Source organism: Aegilops tauschii, chromosome 3 (assembly GCF_002575655.3).
Source record: "Aegilops tauschii subsp. strangulata cultivar AL8/78 chromosome 3, Aet v6.0, whole genome shotgun sequence".
In the NCBI taxonomy this organism is placed as follows: domain Eukaryota; kingdom Viridiplantae; phylum Streptophyta; class Magnoliopsida; order Poales; family Poaceae; genus Aegilops; species Aegilops tauschii.
The window spans coordinates 3,311,228-3,326,323 of record NC_053037.3 but is presented as its reverse complement, the minus strand read 5'-3'; the positions used below and the strand labels follow the sequence as shown (position 1 = coordinate 3,326,323).

Below are 15,096 nucleotides of genomic sequence, written 5' to 3'. Positions count from 1 at the left end.
TATCAATACGTTCACTTTTATTGTTTGTCTTCAAAACTCTCATGTTTTGAAGAATTTCGTAAAAATCGCCTATTCACGCCCCTCTAGTCGATAACTAGCACTTTCAGTTACCACTATTACCATGTACTCCCTCCGTTCCCAAATATAAGTCTTTTTAGAGATTCCAACAAGTGACTACATACGGAGCAAAATGAGTGAATCTACACTCTAAAATATGTCTACATACATCCGTATGTTGTAGTCCATTTGAAATCTCTAAAAAGACTTATATTTAGGAACGGAGGGAGTAATCATTAGCGCCCTCACACTTGTCCTGCTAAAAGTAAACAATCTGTTAGAGTCACCATTGCGGGTAGTACTACTTGATGAAGCTATGTACTTAGGGTAGGGTCATAGGCCTGACCTAGACACCCTCCCCTAGGACATAACCCTAAAGTCGGAAGTATTCAAAGGATAACAACATCCACTCGACCAGAAGCATTCGACTCGGAAGATTTGATGTCACTCGACCGTAACAGAAACCACTCGACAGTCAGAAGATCCAAAGTCAATCTGCACAGCAACGGTCAGGCGTTACTCATAGACTTAATGATCATTTATATCACTTTATTATGGACGTTAATTACCTGTAATGCTCCCTCTTTATGTACATTAAACTCCTTGTAACGTGGGCTGGCTGGGGTCCTGGCGCACTCTATATAAGCCACCCCCCTCCACTGGCACAAGGGTTCGCACCCCCTGTAACACACACACACACACACACACACACACACACACACACGCATAATTCAGTCGACCGCCTCCGGGCTCCGAGACGTAGGGCTATTACTTCCTCTGCGAAGGGCCTGCACTCGTAAAACTCGTGTATACAACTTCGCCATAGCTAGGATCTTGCCTCCTCATACCTACCCCCCATTCTACTGTCCGTCTTAGATCCACGACCGTTGACGCCCACCGTGGGGCAGGTGTCTTAGCGACTTTTTGGTGAAGTTGCGATTTTTCCGATTCCCATCATCATGGTTTCCGGTGGTGGATTAACAGAGGGCCGCGAGATCCGTTTCGGGGCGCTCGTCTTCGTCGCCGATGACTCCGCCTGGTTTCAAGAGGCTCCACTCGACGTCGAGGCGCTCCCCGTCCGCGGGGCGGCGCATTTTCGCGTGTGCGTCCGCGGCGTCCTTCTCCGGCAGCCGTCGACCCAGTATCGGTCGGCTCCTGTAGTGTCCTCGCTCCCCGCTGTTCGCCGGCGCAAGCCTTCCGGTCGGTCGCGGCTCCAGCGGTGGGTGAGACACGCGGTGGCCCGTCAGTCGGCTACCCCACAAGTCGCGGCAATCGAGCCCGACGAAACTCTCTACGGCCTGTTCGACTGGCTCCGTCGAGACCGCATCCGAGTGCGACAGCAGCGATCCCGCGGCGGAAGTATTCATGGTCAACGGACCATGCAGTCCTCCTAGATTCCCACGCGACGACGGTGGTGATGGCGGCGGTGATCCGTCACGCGTTCACGAGGAGTACCGCCCCGAGCCCCTTTCTTCGCAGCAGAGGGAAGAGCTTCGCCGCCGCAATATGGATGCACTTCACACTCCTATCGTTGGAGAAACCCCCGAGGCCCGGGCCTTGGAGGAGGCGCGCCTGGCCAACTTGGCTGAGCGCACTCGACTGGAGAACCTCCAGCACGCACTCGACGAGCGTGCTCGGCAGCGGATCCCTGAATCCAGTCGACGGCAGCTTTTTCCGCCTCAAACTCAGGTATACCGCACTCCAATTCAAAATCTCACAGCTGCGGCCCGAATAGCGGAGTCAATTCAGCCTTCCCAGTCGGAAGCTGGCAGAGGTTTGATGCAGATCCGGGCCTTGCTCCGAGAAGCCGGAGAGCAGAACACAACAGTGTCTCAGTCACGGAATAGGATTCATAGCAGGTCTGTGATGGCAGATACAGTCCAGTCGGCCCACAGCCCAAGATCGCCCCCGCGGCGTGAGGGACGCGGGCACCCGCAAGATCAGTACAGAAACCACGAGCAATATGACGGCCGTCCTCGAGTGCCCACACCTCCTCCGAGGAGTGGGTCATATGTGCCTCGGCAACACGATGACAGACGCCCTCACAGTGGCGGGCGAAGAATTCCAGTCGACCCCAAGGAGCCGGGCTTTGATGCGAGATCTATTCTCGTTCAAGGTCTGGTTGACAGGAACAGATCACACAGAGAGGGTCATGACAGAGATCACCCGACTGGCAGCAGAGTGCATGCTTCAGGTCCAGAGTGCTTCAGCAGAGCCATCAGGGCTGTAGTGATTCCTCCCAACTTCAGGTTGGCGACTGGGGTCAGCAAGTTCACTGGTGAGTCCAAGCCTGACACTTGGCTTGAGGATTACCGAGTGGCTGTACAGATCGGTGGCGGCAATGATGAAGTGGCCATGAAGCACCTTCCTTTGATGTTGGAAGGCTCGGCCAGAGCATGGTTGACTCAGCTAGCACCTGGCAGCATATACAGTTGGGAGGAACTCGCTCGAGTGTTTGTTAGAACTTTTGAGGGTACTTGCAAACGGCCGACAGGGTTAACAGAATTGCAGCACTGCGTGCAGAAGCCGAATGAAACCCTGAGAGACTATATCCAGAGATGGATCACGTTGCACCATACAGTGGAGAATGTGTCAGATCACCAAGCAGTTTGTGCCTTCAAAGAAGGTGTTAAGTATCGAGAGTTGAATCTGAAATTCGGTCGGACAGGGGATATGTCCCTGACTCGGATGATGGAGATTGCCACCAAATACGCTAACGGTGAAGAGGAAGACTGACTCCGGAGTGGTAAGCACAAAACAGTGGCCCAGGAAACCGGAGCAGGGAATTCCAATAGTTAACAGAAACGTAAGGCCGAGCCAGCTGCTCCTGGTGAGGCTTTAGTTGTGGCTCAAGGAAAGTTCAAGGGGAAGCCCAAAGGGCCCTGGAACCCCAAGAAAGTGAAAGATCAAGCCGGAAATGATGTGTTGGATTTACCATGCCACATTCATACCAAGAAAGATGAAGAGGGTAATCTCATTTACCCTAAGCACACCACTCGACAGTGTCGACTCCTGATCTAGCAGTTCCGAGAGAAACAACCCAATGAGAAGGAAAAGGAGTCGGACAAGGGTGAGGATAAGGAAGAAGATGATGATGGTTTTCCCAACGTCAATTCCACTCTGATGATTTTTGCTGATGTTGAGAGCAAAAGTCGACTAAAAGTTATCAACAGAGAAGTGAACATGGTTGCTCCGGCAACACCAAGTTATTTGAAGTGGTCCCAGACTGCCATCACATTCGACCAGTCTGATCATCCAACACGTATAGCCACACCTGAGAGGCAAGCGTTGGTGGTCGACCCAGTTGTTGAAGGTACTGGACTGACTAAAGTGCTGATGGATGATGGCAGCGGCCTGAATATCCTTTATGCTAAACTTTGAAAGGAATGGGCATTCCGATGTCCCGTGGTTTTTTCCCCTTCGTGTTCGAGGAGTTTTTCACGTTAATTCTCGTGTTTCCTGCTTGTTTTTGTTCTTTGCTGTGTTGATTTGCCTGTTGTCTGTCTAACAACAATGCTGACTTCCACTCATGAATTACTCTTAGCCGATACTTTTTCTAGCAGCGGTACACGCGAGTAGACGATCTCCGACTCGATCTGGTTCTTAGATACAGTAAACTTTGTATTTAATATATGAGCTGGAAATTAATTTCCGATGTTCGAAAAATATTACCTTTGTGGATTTTTTTTAAATTGAATTTAATTTTATCCTTGGAATCAAATTCAAATTCAAGGGAAATAAACAGGAAAAGGGGAATAGGAAAATAAAAAAAGCCTAAACCTACCCGGCCCAAAAGCCTGAGTGGCCGTAACTAAACGCCGCTTACTGAGCGCAGCCCAGCACCCCAGCGCATCCAAACCTACAACCTGCTTACTTCCGGTAGCGGTGCACGCCGCGTTATAACCTCAGCCGCTCGATCGCGTCGCCCCTCGCTCTGTGCCGCTGAGCTGCGTCACCACGGCCACATACTGCATGACGACTCGCTGTACTACCACCACGAGTCACTACCAACTACCAAGTGCCTCCCTGCGATTACAAGAAGAGAAGAAGAAGTGTGCGTAGCTTGAACATATTGCCTACTACTACTATTAGAAGAAATGTTGCGTCCTTCGCTAGGTAGCTCTCACTCTCACGCATCCAATTGATTATTTAAACTTGAATCCTGCATATCTTGAAATATCGGCGTATTCCGGTGTGAACCTGAGCTTTTTTTTTTTTGGAAATTCTGGGAAACTGTACGCCCGCGTACGAGGCGATGTGGACATCACTCGGCAACATGGGAGCCGACGAGAAGGTCCGCGCCATATCTATCCATCACTCCCTATCCGCACCCTTGAGTACGGTGAATCGGTTATGGGTGTCGGTGAACGCAAGCAGTCGTCCTTGTCGAGCTCTCCATCAGGCCACGCTCTCGAAGCAAGGGCGATGGCACCAAGTTCGGGCTTCCTTTTATTTTTGGCTTTCGATTTTTAAACCTTTATATCTTTTGACCGAATAATTCAAATTAAATTTTGGTTTCATATTCGTGTTTGTCGCGACAAGGGATTCCAAATATGATCCATTTTCAATACGTTTTGATGAATTTTGAAAATAAAAGTTAAGTTTTGACTCTTGAAATTTAGTATGAGCAGCTGATAAAATCATGTTTTTTGTGCCGACAAACGACAAAAAAATGTCTTGAAAATTTATCTATGAAACTTGGTAAGAGCGAGCCAGAAAGGGCGACAATTCCCCACCCTAGGGCACCTAACCCCACAACAATGCTCTCAAAAAAGGCAACGGCGTCAGACTCCATCACGGTTGAGTCCGAACACACAAGGGTCTTCACCTAGAGCACTGGCATGAAGAGGAGAACCACAACGACGTGCTCGGCCTCATCCGGCTGCCGCCGCCGGCAACACAAAGCATGGAATTTTTGCTCAACAGCTCACCCATGCTAGCCCTAGGCATCGAGGACACCCATGACGAGTCCAGAACTCCATATCCGGATTGGGACATCGCCATTGCCAATGACATAAAGCGAGCCTAAGCCACCCGCAGCTACACCCCTCGCCACCCACATGACCAACAGGCACATCCACCATCGCCGCCATGATGCCCGTCAGAGAGCTAACCATGTAGGCCACCACCTGCGGTCGCCGCCCAAGCATCCATGGCTCAAGACACCGCCAACCATCTACATCACAGCATACCTACAATGGTAGGAAGACTAGAGGGGGCCTCCTTTGACTCCTAGCCCAACATCGCCGATTCATGCCTCGCCGGTAGGAGGAACCAATGCGTGTGTCCATAACCAGTCCCTGTTGACTGGGGGAACCGGATTTCGTGAAGCTCGATGGCCACCACTGAGCCGGATCGTCAGTAGTCCTCTAGCCTTGTCCTACGCAAGCCGGCATGTTGCCACACACGTGGCCTTTGGTCCGACGGCCTAGAAATGCCAAGAGAGCCCGACTTGGACTGATGCCATAGACGACCAACTGATGAGAAGTGGATGACATGTAGACTTGCACCATCGCCGCGGTGTCCCCCAGGCATAACAAAAGGAAAAGTACAAAATAGGAGGGATCCAAATATGAAGAACGGGCGCAAGACAGTATTTCAAGCGGGAGAAGAAACTTTGGGCGGAAAATGAAATTTTGAGAGAGAGAGAGAGAGAGAGAGGCGGTCCATTGCGATTTTGCTTGAGACGACGCGTAGTGCGGACGCGCATGGGATGCGGCAGGTAGTCTTCTTGGGTCGCCATCACCACGAGGCCTCTCCGACAGACCTGTAGCCGCGCGGGTCGGAGCCCCGGTTGCGTTGTTCTCCCCGAGTCCACCCTACGTTGCCCGATACAAAAGGAATGACCGTATTGCCCCTATTTTTCGGCACCATCCCGGATTTGGGGGCCACCAAACTCCGTGCCACGTTCCTATAACCGTTTTTACACCTCCGGAAGCGCTTTGCCACAGTCGTGATCGTGGTCATTTTTTCGTCATTTTGGGCGGAAAATTCTCCACGTCATGCCAAAACAGGGTGTATTGTTGTTCACCATCGCCACCGCGTCTCCTGCCATAACAAAACAAAATAATAATAAAGGGAGGGGTCAAAATATGATGAACGGGCGCGAGTCGGTATTTCGAGCGGAGCACGAAACTTTGGGCGGGAAACGAAGTTGGGAGAGAGAAAGATGAGGCCATTTGCGGTTTGGCTTGAGACGACACATAGTGCAAATGCGCCCGGGACGAGGTCGTGTATTTTTTGCTTTGAACTTTCTCAAAGTTAATGAAATTCTACTTTCCAAAAAGTTAATACCCTTATATTTTGAAATTGATGGAATATTTAATTTGGCAGGTGGGGGAGATGATGGAGTGTGTTTTATGTTTTACTTATATAATGCGTTGATTTGACGGGTCTTTAGTGGTGTGGTTCTGTATTATCCGCTAATCGGCGTATATTTATGAGAAATTTCTGCGTCGGTGGATGCATGTACTCTATTGGTGCAATAGTATCACATGGTAACGCTTCTTTTTTCTAGGCGGTGAGACGGTGCGTGGAATGATGTGCTTCATAGGCCGGTTGTTGCTGATCGATTTGAAAAATCGTTTGCCGGGTCAAAAAATTGTATACCAAATCTAAAATTGAATACCTCAATTGCATGAAAGAGCTTTTAAATTAGGGAACATAGGAATTAAACTATTGAATGGGAAAGCTTCTTGAGAAATTGTTGAACCGGTCAAAATCGGGTGATCCAATTATAAATTGAAAACCTCAACTAATTATGAGGCCTTAAAAACTAGGAAGCATGGTGTCTAGTATAAAAGTATTGAACGAGAGAGTTTTGAGGAATTGTTGACCCGTTTATAATTGGGTGATACAATTTTAATTGAAGACCTCAATTGAATGTGTGCACTTTAAAATTAGCAAACATAGTGTTATAAAGGATATTAATCCAAAGCAGTGTAACACGTTATACACGGTACTTAAGTAAGGACGAAAAATTGTAACTCAACAGCGCACAAAGTTTAGTCCAATTAAGGTGTGCAGCGCGAAGACACGACTTTTCTTTGTAGCAAATCCGAAAAACATACTTATGAAATATGTGGATGTGGTATATCTACCGTATGCCCTACAACATGATGTAAATGTGTTATACCAAACATAGATCACAGCTAAGGGTTTACAATATATTTGCAAGTCGTGAATCGTCGCGCTCCCTAAAAAAAAAAGAATCATCGTCATCGTCACAAGTTAGTAGAATGTTGAGAGGCTTTTTTTGAGACGAAGAGAGTGTATATTACCGTTCATAAAGATAGCAGCAGTTTCATTCGATTATCATGTTTCCTAGTCGCTCTCGATCCTAGAAATGAGATCGCTGTTGTGCGGCTCCTCCAACCGCACTGGGGCGCCTAACTCCGGCCGTTGTCGGTTCCTTTTCCTCCTCCCTTGCCGCTGTCAGAGGGCGTGGCCAGGCGAAGCTTGGTCGGCGCAGGCGGCAGTGGGGCTCTCCCGTCCTCTCGCGTGGGGACACTAATGCGGGCCGGTGTCTTCGGCTAGGGCGTGATGCAGGACGAGCATCATGGCATGTTAGTTCTCCGGTGCTTGGCGGACGACGTGGTGACGGGCCGCAAGCTGTGGCGGCGGATCCAGGGCTGGCGAGCCCAGATCCTCTTCCCGCTGGCGGCGGTTCCTCTAGTCAGGTCAGGTTGGACAGGTTTGGGCCACGTGCCCGGATTTGTTTCGCTTGATGTGCCTGTTCCTTCTACGTTGGTGTGCGTCTCCGACGAGCCTCTGTCTGTTGTTCTCCTGGTTAGAGGGACTACCATCAAGGATAAATTCATTTCCTGGATCTGCTAGTGCGGATGGTACGGCGAACGTCTACGTACGTCGCTAGGGCATCGTCACGATGGCGGTCGCATCGAGCTCCAAGTGAAACCTCAAGTTTGGCTTGCCGGACCGGAGAGTGGCGGCATGTGACCTCGTCTACCTTCTTGCAGGCATTGTTTTGAAGCACATATCTTCTGAGAGATTGCGAGGGTGTTGCGGCGTTGGATTATCGCGTAGACTCGCCGGGAAGGGTCATTTGCTCCAGGGGAATCCCTAGATTTGGGCTTCCCGGATATGATGATGGTGGCGTCTAGTGTCACACCCCTTCTTGGGGCCATCGTTCTTGGAGCAAGCGTTAACTGGAGGGGTACAGAGGTGGAGCGGCGTCGTATTTACCACATCGAGGCCGGTGAGTCTTGGCGGTTATGGATGTGTCTTGTGGACTACAAGTGCAGGACGGTGCTGTTGCTTGGCATTGTGGAGGCGCCGACAGCCGAGCGGTCTGGAAAGGATGATGGATATCTTTTTCCTGAAGATGAGTCAGTGGTGCGATCATGATGACGGCTTCTGAAGCGTGTGTAGACAGTGTATGCTTTGGCTGGGCTGCACCAGATGTTTTTTCCTGGTAAGTCATGCGGGCGGACCGGCTGTGACCCAGTATTTAGATGGTGAGGCGTGAGGGCATTTCCCATTGTTGAGTCTGTAGGCGTGGCATCAGGCTTTGGTTGTTTGATATATGTTCTCGCCATTTAATTAATTTCAGATTCTGTTATTTGAAAGGTCGCGGCGCGTGTGAGTGGTCCGTCGTGAAAATTCCGCGATGATCGACGTGACCAACAGGTCTTCCTCGCTCTACATCAGCACCCTTGAGTAATGTACGGTGTGATTTAATGGTGGTCGAAGGTCAGCGCTCATCACACGGCCGACCCCTAGCCAGTCCCCACCTTCCGGCCGGTGACAGCGAGCCCTCCTCGCACGCATTGCTCCACGGTCCACGCTAGCTCTGCGTAAACGGAGCGGTTTCAACGGTTTGGCCCGCGGTTTGGAACTTTCTTCTCTCTCGAGAGAGAGAGGGATGGGATGGCGCGCTACACACCTTCTTTCTCCACAACGAGGCAACTGATTAGTACTAGTATCTCTACTTCTAACGAGGTAGTTTTTTTTTTGAGAAAACTAACGAGGTAGTTGGTACGCCGGTACCGGGGTTTTTCTTCCGAAAATCACTTTGGCACATGGGAGCATATGCTCCTACCATCAGAAAAACATTTCAAAATGTCAAAAAAAATTGACGCGTACATCTCGATATTCTATGTGCATACGTCAAGTTTTGTGAAAAAAACCGGCGTTTTCTGTGGCTTGTGTAAAAAGACAAACAAATGTCACGTGAAAAGCCCTTTGTAACACTGAATTTTGTCTTTTTCACGTGCGACACAAAAATTGTCGCTTTTTGAAGAAATGACTTTGTGAATACCTAGAATGTCGAGATGTACTCGCGAAACATTTTTTCAGAATTTTGTGACATTTCAAAATATTATTAAAACACATTTTAGAAACCAAGAGCATATGTTTCTGGGTGCCAAAACGCCCCACCGGTTTATTTTTGCCTCACATTCCACCACCCTCTCCATGTTAGTTTTCTTTTCCACCGGTTTATTTTTCTCTCTACTCTCTCCTTCCAAACTACTCCCTCTATCTCAAAATAAATTTCTCACAACTTTGTACTAACTTTAGTACAAAGTTATACTAAAAGCATCTTCAAGGCCCAAAAACCTCTCTCCAACTGATGATGTAGATTTAAAAAATTTACACCTCCGCCTATCGGAGAAGTAAAATACAACACCCCGAGTTACAAATTTGCATCTCCACCTATAGGAGAAGTAAAAACCTGTCCGCGTGCCAATTGCCCAACCGCCCTTCATTTGGTTTCCAACCCGCCCCCGACGCCTGCCGTCCGCATACGCGCGGCCGCCGCCCAGCCCGGCCCTCCGTGTGCCGTCGCCACTGCCAGATCCCGGCACTCTACCGGCCCCACCACCGGTTCCATCACTGTTGTGCCCCTGTGCCCTCCACCAAATCGGCGCTCCACTGCTGCCGCCTGTCCTCTTTCACCCGCCATCGTCGCCAACCGATTTTGGCCAGCTCTGACGCCGCCCTGCTTCCCTTGCTAGCTCCGGCGCCGCCCTGCTGCCCTTGCCGGCTCCGGCCCCTTCCCTACCCATTCCAGTCCGCCGCCTGCCATCCTAACCGCCCGAATCCGTCCATCCGCCGCGCTGGAGCAGAGGAGCCTGGCGGATGCGCGTGGCGGCCGCCCGTGCTTCTCGGAGGCGCTCATGGATGCGCTGCTCTGCCTCGACGGCGTCCTGGGCCACAACCCGGCCGGCGGTGTCCATGGAGGAGGATCTCGGCGGAGGGGAGGAGAGAGCACTTGGCGGTGTCGGAGCAGGGAAGGCTAAAGGAGGAAGAGCTGGGCGGCACTACACGCGTGCAGACCCGTCGTGGGGGGAGTGCTCAACCAGTGGAATGAGGGTAACGAGCGTGCGATGGAGAACCCGAATCTGGTCTCATCGGACGCGGGCGTGGATGGAGCAGGGAGATCAGGGCGGCGGCGTGCTCACCCGAGTAGCATGGTCGTGAGAGCTCCACATCCAAGTCCAACAAAGAAACCGTTCGACCAGGAAAATATCGTCCCTGCACCATCGACAACGGAAGACCACACGACCTAGCAACTTACCAACAAGGCCCATCTAGTGAGCGACCTGGTCAAAATTGAGCACCAAATCGGAATCCAGTGACCTCAATCGATCGTGAGCACTTTCAGGCCCAGGGAGCTTAGTTAATTAGAAGATGATGTGCTTAGAAAACTTACCATCAAGATGTTTTTTTACTTGCATTATTATGGAATTGACTACAATATATTTCAATAAAATTTGATTCTAAGGAACATGAATAATTAAAGGTTGTGTCTAGGTCTCAGTCGACTGAGACTTAACGAAGTCTCAGTCTAGTGATATAGCATCGATCTCCATACCAGTCCCTCCCGTCCCTCGCGTCCCTCGCGTCCCTCCCTCCCGTCCCTCGCGTCGCCCCTAGGGCGACTCGGGGGAGTCTAGGGTTTTCCCCCGCCGCCTCCCCCCACCTCCCCCACCCCCTCGCTGCCACCGGAGACAACCACCGGGAAAGCCCGCACGGGCGCCGGGGAAGGTGGCGGCGGGGTCTTCGGCGCTTCTTCTTCGCGGAGGCCATCGGATCCAGGGCGGGTGCCCCTGCTGGCGTGGCGTGAGGCGTGCCTGAGGGTTCGGCCGTGAGGACGGCGAGCCGCAGGCGTGCCAGATCTGGAGGTATTGCCCCCTTCCCTTCCATGCATCCCTTCCCAGTCCCCGGTTCGGCGGTGTGTTCTGGTGGAGCAGATCGGTGTCCGGAGGAAACCTTGGCCGCCTTGGCTGGCCGGCAGCGGCGACGCCGCTTTTTGGCGCCGCTTTCCTCCTTTGGGGCGCTGCTGAGGGCACCATCTCTCCACTCCGACCCATGTCCGGGTGAAAGCCCAAGATCCGATGCGGATCGGGCGTCGGCGGCGCCCCGTGCACCGTAACCTTCCTGGAGGCGACGCCAAGGACATTGGGATCGGATGGAAGGGTCTGCAGGTGAGGGGTGGGGGTGTGCTGCCTCCCTTTCGGTGGAGCGGTGTTTCGTTCTACATATTCTTGGCGGTGGCTTGGCGGCGGCTCTTGGTGGCATGGAGTAGCGGAGGCTTGGCGTTAGATGTGTGGTGACGGACACGCGCAGGAGGTCGACGCTGTCTGGCGTTGTGGTGGCGTCGGCGGCAGCGAGACCGGGCAAGGCCGATGCAACAGTACAGCTCTGAAGATGGATATGTGGCGGGTGGCTGTGGCGGCCTCATACCCGGCAGGCGTCCTGGTTGAGGAGCACGCCAGACTGGTGGGTGCCCATACTCGGCAGGCGTCCTGGTTGGGACCTCAGGTCTTAGATGTTAGGTTTGGCTGCAAGGTCTGTTTGGTATTAGGCCCAGACCATCAGCGCCCCTTCATCAGTTAGATAGGAGTAGCGACAGAGGTTGCGAAGATGGTGGCTTTGGTCTTACTGTTGTACGACTTTGTAAGGTCTTGTGTTAATAATTAATAAATTGGCCGTATGCATCGTCCAGACGCAGAGGCCGGGGGTGTTCCTCCTTTTTTTTAAAAAGTATCGATCTCCATGCAAGATATAAAAAGAAAAAAATCTGAAAATATTTTTTTTACGAATCTTCATGCAAGATCAAAAAAATATAGCATCAGCTGAGACATAACGAAGTCTCAGTCGACTGAGACTGATTTATTTTAGTACAAGTGGAGGTAGCCTGCCACGTAGTTGCTGTGTTTTTTGGGGGAATATAATTCTTTATTGTAGATAGTCGCTTTCAAGACTTCATTGTATCTTTCAGCAAAGTCGTTTTAGAGACTCAGTCTGTCCCAACTTACAGTGGAATAATGCAAATTATTGACCCATGTCACTTAATCCAAACTTAGGGCATCTTCACCGTTGGCCCACAAATTCGCTCAAGCATCCATCCGCGGACTGGTGGAGACCAGTTTGGAAGTATCATGGGATTGATAAAATTGTTGTTGTATTGCTTAAGCACCGTGAACATATGTTTCCTAACTAATCATGATACTCAACACTTACAGACAAAGATTATGGAACACTGAACAAATACTTTAGTAGCCGTTTTATTCACAAACACAAAAAAAAAGTCCTTTATGGACGTCATTGGATCTGCTCAAACTCGCAATACTTTCATAGGCCCATTGTTGCGCATGATCATGAGTGCCCCCTCGAGGTTGACCGTGACGCTTGAAATTGGCGGCCGGTCCTTCCCGTTTGGCGACAGGCAGAGCATCGCCGTGTCCGCCATGAGATCCAGCGCATCCAAATGTATCATGGGTTGCAACACCGGGCGGCCGTCCAACACAGCCCGCAGATTACCGCCTTGAATGAATGAGAGCGTCGAATCCACCAGGGTCATGGCGTCCTCCCCCTTCCCCCAGCTGCCACTGAGTGGCAGCCGCCCAAGCTGTACACGTCACAGGTCGGGCTCATGAGCCCCGTGCGGTGGTACTCTGGGTCGACAACCTCCGCGACGAGCTGGCCCGCCTGCAAGACCTGTACGCCGAGGAAGCCGGACAGGCGCGGCTTCCACTTGGCATCCAGGAGGATGTTGGACGAGCTCACGTTGCCGTGGATGATCGCGCAGCGGTGCAAGTGCTCTACGGCCCGGGATGCACCCAGAAGCACCTCCACGCGGGTCCTCCAGGACTCCGTCACCGTCGACCAGACACCGTGCACCAGGTGGTCTCTGAGCGTGTTGTTGCTCATATGGCCCTGCTCGTAGACGACCATGCTGACTTCCGTGACCTCGCCGGTGTGGCGCTCCGCCACCAATGGGTCCTCCCAGTTTTGCATGGAGTCAGCAGAGAAGCTGCCCGGCACCTCGCTGGTGTTGTTGGGTTTGAGCCCCGCCACCAACAGGTCCTCCCAGTTTTGCATGGAGCCAGCAGAGGAGTAGCCCGGGACCTCGCCGGTGTTGTTGGGTTTGCCTTCCGCCAGCAATGCTTCCTCCCACTTGGGCATGGAGCCAGCAGAGGAGCAGCCGGGGACCTCGCCGGCGTTGTTGGGTTTGCCCTCCGCCACCAATGCTTCCTCCCACTTGGGCATGGAGCCAGCAGAGGAGCAGCCGGGTGTTGGCCCAGACCCGACGCCGAGTACTTTCTGACGTAGGGCGACACGTGATGAACGACGATGAAGCAACGTTGACGATCCCGGCGAAGTTCTTTTACGCTGAGATAGACGATGCACCGCAGTGCAAAGCTAGCCTAGCTAGCTAATCCTGATCGATTCTCTCCTGACTCATGTACTAGTATGCACTAGTAGTACTGGCCGGGACACCAATACGCACATACACAAACGCACACACTTGAATCGATTTTGGATGGCCACGGGAGCGTGTCGCTCCTGTTGTTTCTTTGTATTGCTCTCACAAATCCACAGTTTACAACCTGAGGTACATAGGTATATATATTAGCCAACCTGGCTAATACTACTCCTACTCGGTGATTCCTTGGAAACATGCACGGACACGTACATGCACATATACTAAACCGGACACGGCCACGTACACGTCGTGGTTATTCCTAACACCGGGGACCTCGCCGGCGTTGTTGGGTTTGCCCTCCGCCACCAACGCTTTCTCCCACTTGGGCATGGAGCCAGCATAGGAGCTGCCCGGCACGGGCACCTCGCCGGTATGGCCGGGTTTGAGCTCCGCCACCAACACGTCCTCCCAGTTTTGCATGGAGCCAGCAGAGGAGCAGCCGGGGACCTCGCTGGTGTGGTTGTTGCCTTCGCGCTCCGCCACAAACGCGTCATCCACATCCTGCAGGGGGCCAGGAGAGGAGCACACCGGCACCTCGCCGATGTGGTTGATAGGGACGATTTGGAGGATCTTACACACGTCCTGCAACTTGTGCAGGGAGCCAGCACATGAGCAGCTCGGTTTGTGGTCGAGGCGGCGGGCGATGGCGGCATAGCCGGTGATGGAGAAGAGGAGGAGGTGGGAGTCGATCCTGGTGTTCACTAACCTTAACCTGTCGGCATGGATGCTAGCCCGGATGAGCTGGTTGGCGGAGCTCCGCTTCTGGCAACTGAGGACCACGCCGTACGCCTCTTGCAGCATGTTGATCAGCTGGGCCAGCAGCGGCTCCAACTCCGGGTCCGGCGGCAGGCGATGCAGCACGTAGCCGATCGTCGGCAGGCGCTGCTTGAGGTGTTGGTACTCCGCCTTGTTTTGGTGTGCCTTCTCCAGTGCCTGATTGATGTTGGTTATGACGAGCTGGGTCGCGACGGCGGCGCACTTGAGCGCAGCAGGGAACTCCATGATGCTCCTGTACGTACGCCAGTCGTCGAAGAAGTAGAAGTAGAAGTAGAGAAGGTAGACGGAGTGGAGTGCCAATGATTAGTAGTAGTAGTAGTAGTTAGCAATGTATAGTCATATAGCACGCGTATACTAACGAACTTGGACTAGAGAAATACTCCTATGTAGGGATACTGCCCCCTCGTCCATCCCATTACGGATTTGAAAGGGTCGCCCCCGTGCGAGCGGAGCAATGCTACACGCACGGGCAATTTTTTACTGACTTTACAGAGGTGCTTAGGTGGGATAAACTGATTGGAAGAATGGGG

The 15,096-nt window shown here is 52.0% G+C and overlaps 1 pseudogene; it reads right to left on the bottom strand.

Moving 5' to 3' along the window:
* The window catches only part of LOC109786650 (probable serine/threonine-protein kinase PBL22), a 35,955-nt pseudogene extending 21,127 nt beyond the window's left edge, over nt 1-14,828 (bottom strand).
* Nucleotides 14,829-15,096: the final 268 nt, after the last annotated feature.